The 12,062-nt window shown below is 35.9% G+C and overlaps 1 protein-coding gene across 4 annotated transcripts in view; it reads right to left on the bottom strand.

The window, feature by feature from the left end:
* Nucleotides 1-8,523, bottom strand: part of LOC5575298 (toll-like receptor Tollo) — a 476,821-nt gene extending 468,298 nt beyond the window's left edge. For all 4 annotated transcript variants that reach the window (XM_021847153.1, XM_021847156.1, XM_021847157.1 and 1 more), the window contains exon 1: nt 8,254-8,523. The gene's annotated coding sequence lies outside the window, so the exon portion shown is untranslated. The remainder of the gene's footprint in view (nt 1-8,253) is intronic.
* Between the last annotated feature and the right edge of the window lie 3,539 nt (nt 8,524-12,062).

The following is a 12,062-nucleotide window of genomic DNA, read 5'->3' as shown; positions in this document are numbered from 1 at the left end:
TATTCAATTTACGTAACTTTACGTAAGCGTGATCTATTGAACGTAATCTATTGAGGCTAACATGTGCAAAGAAGTTCAGAGCACTATATTTGTTAGGTTGCTGTATTAAAGTGTCGTATTCAAGAGATGGGTTATCTATCTGGGCTATCCAAAAACTTCCTTTAGAACTACATACCTTCCAAGTGACATAATGACAAAATGTGATGTAGTACGTGCTCGTAATAATTCTACAGTCAGTAACCATATGCTATTTTTCCATACATAATGCCCAAGCTTGTAGCTCTGCCTCTTAGCCTCAGGTAATTCGAATTGGATGAAATTTGGATGACGAACTACAAATATTATTCTAAAAGAGTTCCAGAGGGTTTTTCAAAGATAAAAGCAGGAAATCAAAAGATTTTTCAATATAAATAAAAAACGGTAAGCTGTGCTTGGTTAGTTTATTCGCAAAAGTTGTTCACTTTCGGAAGTTACATCAACTTACAGAAAACACCAATCATTTACATTTTATCGTTTTTTTTAACTAAATCGAAATATCTCTCGGTTTCTTACTTTTGTGTTTGAACAACCCTTTAAAACAATTTGATAATTCATTGAAATTTCATGAGATCGGTACACAAAAAACGTCAGGTTTGTTGTGGTTCGTAATCAAAATTTCAGCCGATTCGGACTACCAGAAGCCAAAATACAGATCCCCAAACTTGGGCATTTTAAATGCATTCATGCAATTATAATTGGAATAGGCTAAACAGCATTCGGTTACTAACTTTTGTCACTGACAGTATAAAGAAAGCTCAATAAAATTATAAAGTATAAATGAATTGCGTCTGAAGAATTCTAAGTGAAAAATCTGGGTAATCCAAGAATCTCATAAAATTAAGGTCATTACATCTACGAGCATAATTTGTTACATGTTTACTAGTTCAACATACCCAGAAATATTTGAAGATTTTAACGGCGATTCCTGATGAATACACCAAAAGTTCTAAGTCATCCAAGAACTGCCGGAAAGATATGCCTTTAGATCTACAAGATCGACCAGCATAATAACTTTTAGTTGGATAAGCAGTACACGTCCAGTAGACTCAAATTACTAAACTGGATGGATGTACGGACACTCTTCGTTTAGTTATACGTAGGGTAAAAAGGTTGAATACCATTAGGCTGAATGCCGCTAAGCAGAAAAAGTCGTTAGGCCGAAAGAGTCATTAGGTCGAAAATCGATAGCTCTAATGAACCGTAAGGTCGAATGGGTATCCAACGAGGGTAGCTCAGGACAATATCCGCTGTGAAATGTATCTAGAAAGAACAAGCTTTGATTAAAAGAAGCCTGATGAATATGTTAGCCATTTGGAATTGTAGTAAATGATCAAATGTTATTTCGACCTAACGACTTTCGGCCTAACAACCTGCACCCGGTAAAAAATGTGTACCATAAATAAAAACGACCTACAAACAACTGCTTAAGTTTGTAGAACTAAAGGCCTGTTGTGCATGGAGTCCTTGTAGGATCAAGAATATCGGTATGAATCAAAACAAAACACCGATTACTTATGGAAACAGTTGTGGGTCTGTGTCATAACAAAAAAATGGTCAATAGACCACTAATCACGTTTGTAGATCCAAAGGCCTATATTCGATGAAATCCTTGTAGGACCAAAAACATCCGTATTGATCAAAGCAATAAGATCTATGCCTATCTAAACGAAGATCCTATTGCCTATATTCCATGGAGTACCAGAACATCGGTACTAATTCATATAATGCTCCGTTTGCTTATATGAATGGTGAAGAGTCTCAACCATATTGAAAAAACCCTCGGAAAGATTACTAATTTCAAAGTATTTACTCCAGAAAACAAAAAACTAGAACACCTACAGTCAACTCTCCCTTATTCGATACTCTGTATCTTGATATCGATTTAGAGAACCGTAGTAAAAGTTGGTTGTCATGGCTACCTTGATGGTCTTTTGGATCGCATTCGCACTGGTTTTGTGTTCTATAACTCGATACCTCCCTAACTCGATGGTCGCTTTAAAATCGAGCTTGACTGTATGGAGTTCATTAAATTACCAGAAAGAAAAACATGACAAAACCAATGATTTTTAAAAATACAACAATAATTTTGTGATAAAAAATAACGAGATTTTTTTGTACTTGGCAATAAAAAATAGAGCTGTATTTACGCATATACTATAATAAGACGTACTCCAAGTAATATTTGAATGACCTTAGCTTTACTTCCCTTCCGAAGGAAGTCGTCACTACTGAAATTTTTAGTGACTATCTCGAGGATGGGATTCGATCCCAGGTCCTCGGCGTGAGAGGCGTGTGTTCTAACCCCTACACCAGGTCCGTCCCCAGTTTGTAAGTTGACGTTACAGTGTAACTCGTAAACAGAAAAGGATAGCAAGTTCCTTCAATCACCATAGTACGCAATTTTCAAAGTTCTAAAAGCGTTTCGTAGACTACGTTGGAGTCAGAAAACTATGCTTGTTTGGACCACCCTATGTCACAGTAGGAAAAAAGCTCCGAATTGAACGATTTAAGAGCTACAAAAATAAATTACATGGAAAAATTGCTTGAATTTGAATGGTCTACAACTTGGCTGATACATTATGCTACAGTAAGGACCCGATTTTGTCAGCCCCTCGATGAATTTTAGGCTGACAAAATGGGGAACCTGACAAAATCGGGTCATTTTATTTTGTTCCTGTTTTTCAAATTTTAATGTGTTGCATGGTTACATGGACTTTTAAGAGGGCGATAAACATGGGCGTAGCCAGTTTTTCTTATCAGGGACTCTCTTCTCCCTTATATTGGTAATATTGATTTTTAACACATAATAAAAGACATTGCCATTGCCCCCTCTGGCTACGCCCATGCGTGCATGACATCAAACATCATCATCAATTTTAATGTAAACGTGGTAAAACATGACGATAACAATTTTTTGACAAATTTAAAATAGGCTGACAAAATCGGGGGTAGACAAAATCGGGGGTAGACAAAATCGGGGGCTGACAAAATCAGGTCAGTACTGTATAACTTCTTCAAATAAAAAAGTTTGTCACACCTTTTCTATAAAAATGTGGAACACTTTCATCTTCAATCACACCAAACAAAGGGCCTAACTTATACAAACAACTTTGTAGAAGACCGTTTTCGTCTAATGTTGCATTCAAAAGCTCCAAATCTATCGATCAAAATTGCTCAACGCTATTTTTTTCTTCGAGTATCCCTACAGAAATTTCTCCAGGAATCTCGTTTATCTTTATGTGGAACCAGAAACTTCTCCACATCTATCAAGGATGTCTGACAAAGTTAACTGTTTCTTAAGTATTCCTACAAGGATTCCTCCAGAAGATTTTTGAAGAAATCATTCTAGAGATTCCTTCTGGCATTTTTTTTTTCAGAAATACAGTCAGGTGTCCTCTAAGACGTTGCTATCCACTTTCCACCCACCCGCAGTTGTTTTCAATCGTACAAAGCAGATTGTTCTTCTGTGACTGATGCATACTTTGAACTTATTGCCTTAAAATTTTGCTCGGATCTATACGAGAAATTGCGGTGGGCGTAAAGTGGGTGACAGCGCCGTTCTTTCAATAATTTATCCAAGAATATTCAAATGCATTTCTCTATCGATAACTTCTGGAATATTTCCAAAGATTGCTCTATGCGTTTCTACAAAATTCCTATGAGATTCCGTAGGATTTCTCCTTTAATCATTTTATTGCAGTAACTGGTGGTCGCCAAAGTTTTACAATTTGCCTCGGACTTCTCCACGGTTTCCTCTAAAGTATTTGCTGGAGATATTTCCAGGAACTCTTAAAATATTTATCACAGTGTTATTCAACGTACGGCCCGAAACGTCATTTTGTGTGGCCCGCGAAGATTTTGAAAACTTTTCTCATATCTTGCCCACAGACTGACTAATTTGAAGTTAAAACATACCATCATTATTGAATGTTTCGTTTGAATTTCACGCCAATATTTTAGCAAATATAATGACTCAATTAGTTTTTGAACTTCTAAATTTGCTTGATATCATATTTTGTCAATACTCAGTAAATCAAATTATCACCGAAACCAACGCAAAACAAGCAATAAACCTAGCGCTCTTTCAATCGTCCCATCTTTTACGGATTGGGATGCGGATGCGGATTGTTGCAACTTTTCAACTCGTGATTAATTAGTTGTTAAAACTAGAACATCTTCTAGCACTCTTCATTGAAGTTGACAATTGTTAAAATTATTCTTTTTATAAATCTAGCTTGCGAGAATCAATTCGAGATTCATAATCAGAAATCATGCTCTATAATAGTTACAATAATTTGATTATTTGTTTTTACAACGCTGTATCACGACTTTCTATTGTATTTGATACGAGAGGCTAAACTTCAATCAAGCTTAAATAAAATATAATGGAAATAGGCTAAATTAGTCGAACAGAATATCGACGCAAAGAATCGATTCTTATAAATTCCTGTGAATTAAATTACACAAAGCTAAGACAAAATTATCCTCAAACCATCAGCAGAATTTTTCAAATTATTCTAAATAAATTTTCTTACAAAATACTGGGCAGTGTTTCCACATAATCCTGTTTGGATCGAGTTCTTAACAGGATTTATATACAATCCTGGACAAATATCTCGCAGGTTACAAAACAGGATTTTAGAATGGAGATTCTGTGTTGGATTTTCACCAAATATCAAGCTGAATCCCTTCATAACCTTAGGCATGATTTTCAAATTATGTTGGGCGGAATTGTTACAACATTCTGAGTAGGGTTCTTATACAGTTGAAGCTCATTATAGCGACATCACAAGGAACCGCCGTTGAGGAGATGTCGCTATAAATGACGTCGTCATAGATAAGTTATAAATAAGTCGTTATGGAGCATGGAGGAAGAAATCGGTTATAATTGTACTAAAATAATAAAACGGGCGTAAAAATGTCGTTATACTGAGTGACTACCAAGTACGATTCGACTGTCGTAATTAAAAACGGTCAAAACATAGAACTGTCGCTATACAAGTTGAAAATACAATGGAAATTTGGAGAGACCATTGGAAATGTCGTTTAAGGAGAAGATGAATCGAAGCCAAACTTCAAATTTTCAAGAGCACGGGTCTGGAGAACCAAACACCCGTTTGAGCTGAAAACTTAATCGATTGGTCACCACCAGCGAGTGACCAATCGATTAAGTTTTCAGCTTAAACTGATGTTTGGTTCTCCAGATCTGTACTCTTGAAAATTTAAGGTTTGGCTTCGATTCATCTTCACCTTAAGAGAGATTTGCACAAAAAAGTTGTCGTTATAATGAGTTTTGACTGACATAATCTTGAAACACAACTCCTTCACGTGATCTTGATAGAATACTAAGTGAAATTCTTGCTGAATATTTCGTATGACGCTCAAAAACAGTTATCTCATTTTTTTTCAAAACAACTTTGGTTAAAATAATTGATTATATTTTGATATAGATGAATATTTTAAGAGTTCCTGATATAACCTTCAGAGAAATATTTTTTCAGTTTTTCAAGAATTTCTTTTTGAATTTTATCTGAAACATCTCCTAATATTCTTTGGTGGGTTTTTGTAAGCATCCTTTCAGGAAGCCTTGAATATAGCTCTCCATAAATTTCTTCTTAATCTGTTGTCAGGTTTTTTTTTAATACTCTTGCAAAGGTTATTTCCGGCTGTTCGATGGTTCTTGCAACCATACATTTTCCCAGATGAGCAAGCCTCGGGCTGCAAATCTCTTTCATAAAGATAATAATAATAACGATACATTTCAGAATTATTTTTAACTTTGATATTTTAATTAAAGTAATCCCAGAAATTCCTCTAAGAATCTTACGAAATTTTTTTTTCAAGAACCTATCTAAAATTTTTCAAAAAAATTGAATCTCATATTTTTTTCCTTAAAAACTATTTAACGAAGATTCATTGAAACACATTCCAGGAAGATAACATCCCTAACAAACTCCTCGATAAGAACTGCGATTCATACAGGGATACCCCATTTATATACAATATAATTTCGACATTTTTTAAAGTTTATTTAACAGTTTGATTTTCTTTGAGAAGGAAAAAAAGTTTAATTGATTTATTTATTCATTTTTTTCAATTGTAAAATAAAACAAACTATTACAAAAATCTTAGGTAAAAATGACCATTGGGTGTTTGTTTTATTCTCCAAAAGTCAAATTATGCGTCCATTTGCGTAATGTCTTCTACGCAAAACCGTATATTTTCAAGTTTTTTCGCACTGTTTATTCATTGATGATACATTTCAGGAAGATAATTTAATAAATAAATTTCCAAATAATAACTGGGACTGATACAAGAAAACCCATTACACGCTATAAATCGATTCTACCCCATTACCCCGAATGCCATGACTTAAAATTCCATAACCCCGAACGCACAATTAAGTTATGGAATTCAGGGAAATGGTACACTCGAGGAAACGAGTCATTGTCATGGCATTCGGGGTTATGGACTTCGAAGTAATGAGGTAAATCCATTTCTATTCAACCTAACTTACCTAACTTTGACATTTCGTTTTTCTTTGAGAGAGGGGGGTCATTTCGTTGTGTACAACATCACCATGATTTTCAATCAAATTTTGTACTAAAAATGACCCTTAGTTAATCCATACTTGGGGGGAGAACATAAATAAGCAATAATTGGCTTAACTTTTCGAGCCTACTGGGCATTCGTGAATAATTGAAAACTTCTGAAATATTGAATGCATAACAGTTATTCTCTTGCAGACCTTTCCAAGTCCAGCATGTACATTTCTTTGGTATTTTGATAACAAATTATGCTCGTAGATTAGAAGATCTTTATTACAGGCTCTAGGTGATCCAGAATATCTGCAAATAATATTTTACACACAACTCAACTACATGAGAATTAATCAAAAAAAAAAGGAAAGATTTCGGCTCTGTTATGCACTACGGCACCCGAGCCTGCCAAATAAATGAGATAAGTTAAAAAAAAAACACTACATGGGTATTCTTGTTAAACACTAAAGTCTTATATTTCAGGAAGTTCCTATATGACTACTGAACACAACAATTCAAACAAACCAATTCTCCGAAGGATACAAAAATCCCGAATTTCTAAAGTATGCTATGGGGCCTTCATTCCAAGTAGTCTTGTAGTTCAAGGGAGGAATGTTCAACAAAATGTTTGGCCATTTTATAAGTGATACAAAGCTGAATTGCATCGCAGGGCAAAACAATTTACATTATTTTCAGGAAGATTATTATTTTAACTCATTATTCATACGAATGATCTTATCTCGATTATCAATCCATATTTAAACCTATTCTTTTATACCTATTCTTGTTGACGACAAAACAATGCTGAATTAAACGAATTCACGAAAAAGGCGGCAGGCGTGATGAATATACTTTCCAAAACTTTTTCATGAATCATCAAAAGTTTTCTAAACATATTCATCTTTTTTTTTTCTAACATTCTCAGATTAATCTTCTACGGACACTTTAACAGGTGTTAACTGAGATCTTCCTATTCCATTTGCCCAAGCACGAAGATACCCTATTTTTTCACACTGTTGATTTATTATTATTCTTAGCAGTTAGTTTTTGTCACTTGGCACAAAACAGCTATAGCACTTCCACCTAGCAATTAGGTAATCCTGACAAATGCGCCCAAACTGCAATTTCGCCTTAACACGGTTCACATCCTTCACTCGAAACCATAGCCTTTCCCGAACGAAACAAGTCGAACCAGAAGCCTCCGTAAGAGAGGATATCCTGTTCCTGTTCTTCGGCTGCCAACTGCAAGGGCAGCAAAATTTCACAAATCAAAACAAATCGCCGATAATCCAATAATCGCTTCAGGCACTCTCTTCCCGAGTGTCGAAATGCGCTTCACTCCATCACACTGCATCACATCCTGTCGGCTTCGTTCACCGTTCGGTTGCTGTGTATTTTGGATGGGCGTAGATTTTGATTTATTCCCCATGAATCCTTGCAGCAACAGCACCCTACTGTGGTTTTATTCCACTTCACCGTTCTTCACCGAAGACGACACAGATCCGGTTTGCAGCACTGATGCGTCGTTAAATTTTAATCCTCTCTCTGTGTGAAGGTTCATTTGTTAGCACTCCCCTTCGAGGGTAATTTCCTGAAACACCACCATTCTGCGATAGTAATTTCCTCGAGACTCTACCCGAAGTTCGCACAGCTGGGATTTCCGATAAAGGATTACCTCATTCGAACGCCTGACGGGAAACCACAATTCAATTCGTTCGAATTCAAGCCTCCAAGCTAGTCTCTAGCTTTTCGCATTCAAACATTTAAAACAAATAATCGACATCCACCTCGAATTCCTAAATAATCACAAAATACAGCAACGACACGATTTCACGCGAATCACGCGCCCCGATGAAGAACAATCGCGACGAACGGCGACGACGACAATGCCGAACAATAGAGCCAAGCCGAGACGCATCCAGATCCGATCGTGGTCGGAGGTAAACTGAGCCCTTTCATCGCCATCGTCATCATCGTAGCCGTCGTCGTCACCTATGCTCTGTGCAACATATACCCATCATAAACATCATCATCATCATCATCGTCACGAGCATGAACCACCATCCAGCCCAGCTGTGAGGACCCTACAGTTGAGTGACGTCGAACGCTCTCTTTGTTGTTCTGAGCTCAATGAATGGGTGGAAAGCAGCGGTTTCGGTTCTAGCACGACGTGAAGCATAACGAACGGCAGCATAAAGAGGAACCACCTCAGCTGGGAGAAAACATCGCACACGCAACTATGAATCTCTCGACGAAACAATCTCGAGCGAGGAAGAGAACTTCTCACGAAGCACACAGACAGCACGGAGCAAACGAGACCCCGCTTGAGCTGACAGCATTTTCGTCCATCAATCGCCCATGCGGCAGGGAAGCCGATTCGGTAGCATAAAAACATTATGCGCTTTCGGTTTCGGTTCTCTCGTCCTTCGTCCTTCGCCCATCCGTCTGATCCGTTGCTGACTGATTCGTTCGTTCGGCGATTCACAACCCCTAATTTAAAAAATAAACACTCTGTTTTATGCGCCGCTATCGTTCCGTGGCTAAAAGGAGTAGCAGCAGCAGCAGCAGCCGTGGCACGGTTACCGAGGAGGATTTATTGCGCGCGATATACCTAGTACTCGTAGTGGTGATTTTTTAGATGCCCTATTTTTGGTCAGAAGAAAATGTGAATATTGCCACAACATGTTTTCAGGTTTTAGATTTTGTCAGTTTTAAAAACTAAATTATTTGTTTTCGGTTTTATTTTTAAAATATGAAACATTGATTGCAGATGCTTTTGTTGTGACGTTAATATATTCATAATTTTCTGACACAACAATGTTTTGGTGCGATTCCAAGCCGTTTCCGACTAGGAAAATATAACAAGTTATGTTATGTTATTGTGTTAAGATGTTATAAAAATTTTCTATGGCAAGATGTGATAGAAATTAGATGAATGATGATGATAAAATAATTAAATTTATAACTAAAACTCCAGTCCTATCATAAAAGTAACATGTTTTGTAACAATTTAATCAAAACTGTAACTAATTTAAAAACCAATTTTTGTTACAATTTAACTTGTTTATAACTCATTATGTTATAAGAATATTTCATGTTCAAATGAATGAAAAACCGAATAATCGAACTGTAAGGCCGTCTTGAGTATCATGTACTATAAGTCGAGTCTAGTTCACGAAACTAAAGACGGCCTTACAGTTCAGGTCGAAATACGCGTGTTTGTCGAAGGATACAAAATCTAGTAGAACTAAATGGCTCCGTACTATTCAATTTTTCATTCATTTATACTGCCGTGAATCGCAAATCAGTCCCATCTGCATTTTCGTCAAAATTGAGTTGAGTTCAGTTTTCAGCATCTATTCCAATGCTCTTTCAGCTACACTAATAAAATAATATATTTTGTTCGGATAAATTAGGAAAACACAGCAAGTCAAATTGTCCCATAATGAAAAGTATCCGCATATCAGTCTCACTACAGACTTTCGCACAGTGGAACACAGAAATGTAACTTGTTTTGATCATCTTTATATTTTTCTCGGAAAGATATCGTAGTGGAAAGCAAGTTGTGAAAGTTTCATTAAGATTGGAACATGTTCCAATCCTCTGGAATACATGGTCCCACCAGTTAACCAGTCCAACTTTTGCTGCCTCGCGTTTCTGGCGGGAGTAAAGGTCTGCCACCTTTCCAAATGTTCGGCCGACAATGTTCATATCATCCGCGAAACAAGCAAATTGACTGAATCTCGTAAAAATCGTACCCCGGCTGTTGAGCCCAGCTCGCCGCATAACACCTTCTAGCGCAATATTGAACAACACGCACGAAAGTCCATCACCTTGTCGAAGTCCCTGGCGGGATCCGAACAAACTGAAATGTTCGCCTGAAACTTTCACATAATTTTGCACACCTTCCATCGATGCTTTTATCAGTCTCGTGGGCTTCCTGAGAAAGCTGTTTTCATCCCATTGGCGTAGCTAGGATTTTTTTCTGGAGGGGGCCTAGAAAATACTTGTTTCACAGAAGTAATGTCGGTCACAATAATCACGATTTTCCCAAATTTCGTAGTTTCACCAGAATTGTATTGATTTTATTTGTTTATTATTTTGTCTCATTTCACGGCACATCAGCGATATTTGTAAATTTCAATCTTCGCTACTGGATTCTTTTTGTAATCCAGTCAAAAATTCTTAATGATTCTAGCAAAAAAAAAAACTTACAACGAATGTCCTTTGTGGTACTTCCACGAACTATTCAGGTATTCAACCATGTGCTTTGAAGAGATTCCTTCTTGGAGAAGAAATGCCTTCCTCAATTATTTTCGAACTTTCTAGTGCTTTCTCCAAGAATTCCTTTACCGGTTTCCACTGAGCTCATCCTGGGATTCTCACAAAAAATCATTCCTAGACTAATTGATCACCAGAAAATTTCTCTATCAAATAGTTAAAAAATAAAAAAAAAAAACATTTGAAGAATTTCTCCAGAGAATGCATTAAAAATTATTTTAATAAATTCTCCTGGAAGGCCCTCTGCATACTTATTACATATAAATTCCAATTGTTAGTTAAAAGTATCCCCCAGTTGTCCATTAAAAATTTGATTAGGATGTTCAGGAATAACTGAGAATTTCATCAAAAAATAGTACAAAAAATTCTATGACTCTCACAAAAAATGTCTTCAAGATCAACAAGCTAGGATTTATTCCACGAATTCTTCAGATAGTTCATCAACAGTTCTTCCCACTTTACTTTCTAAGTTCTTCCTAAATGTCTCTGCAGGATTGTTAAAAAAACCGCACTAAAAATTATCCGGACTTCCTGCAAAACAATCAAATGATTTTTCCAGGTGTTACTATAAAAATTCCTCGTAATATTTCACAAGAATTTCATGAGCAATTGTAAAAAAAATACAATTGAGAAAATTTTATTCATGATTTTTTAGAGAAATTCTCCGCATTTGTATCTGCATTATTTTCACAGATATTTTTTTAGATTCCCTAAGATTCTTCCGAAAAATTCACCAAACATTCATCTGAATATTTTCCAGATTTTTTTTTTGTTTAAACCGCACTAACGATGCTTTTCGGATTTTTTGAAGAAATTTTTCATCAGATTTACTAATATTTTGCAATTTATTCTTGAACTTTTTAAAAATTTCTCTAGAAATTTCACCAAATATTATTCCAGGTTCTAGAATTAACTATAATTTTTTTGGTAATGGGAATCTCAGGATTTTTTCATGAATAAAATTTAAATAAAAAATATCCTTTCTCAATTTTTTGGTTCAAAAACTACTCCGGAAATATCACAATATTTTTAGGGATTGCTCTACATATTCCCCTACAAATCACTCCATATCAGATTTCTAGAGAAACACATACAAAAAAAGGTTTGAAAGTACTTTGTTGGTAATCTTTTGAATAAACATTATTCGGTAAAAAAATACAGAATTCCTGTCGTAAAATTTAAGAATTGACAATGTACCGCATA

This window comes from Aedes aegypti, chromosome 2 (assembly GCF_002204515.2).
Source record: "Aedes aegypti strain LVP_AGWG chromosome 2, AaegL5.0 Primary Assembly, whole genome shotgun sequence".
Lineage (NCBI taxonomy): Eukaryota > Metazoa > Arthropoda > Insecta > Diptera > Culicidae > Aedes > Aedes aegypti.
The sequence above is the reverse complement of the archived record's forward strand: the minus strand, read 5'-3'. Positions and strand labels throughout refer to the sequence as shown.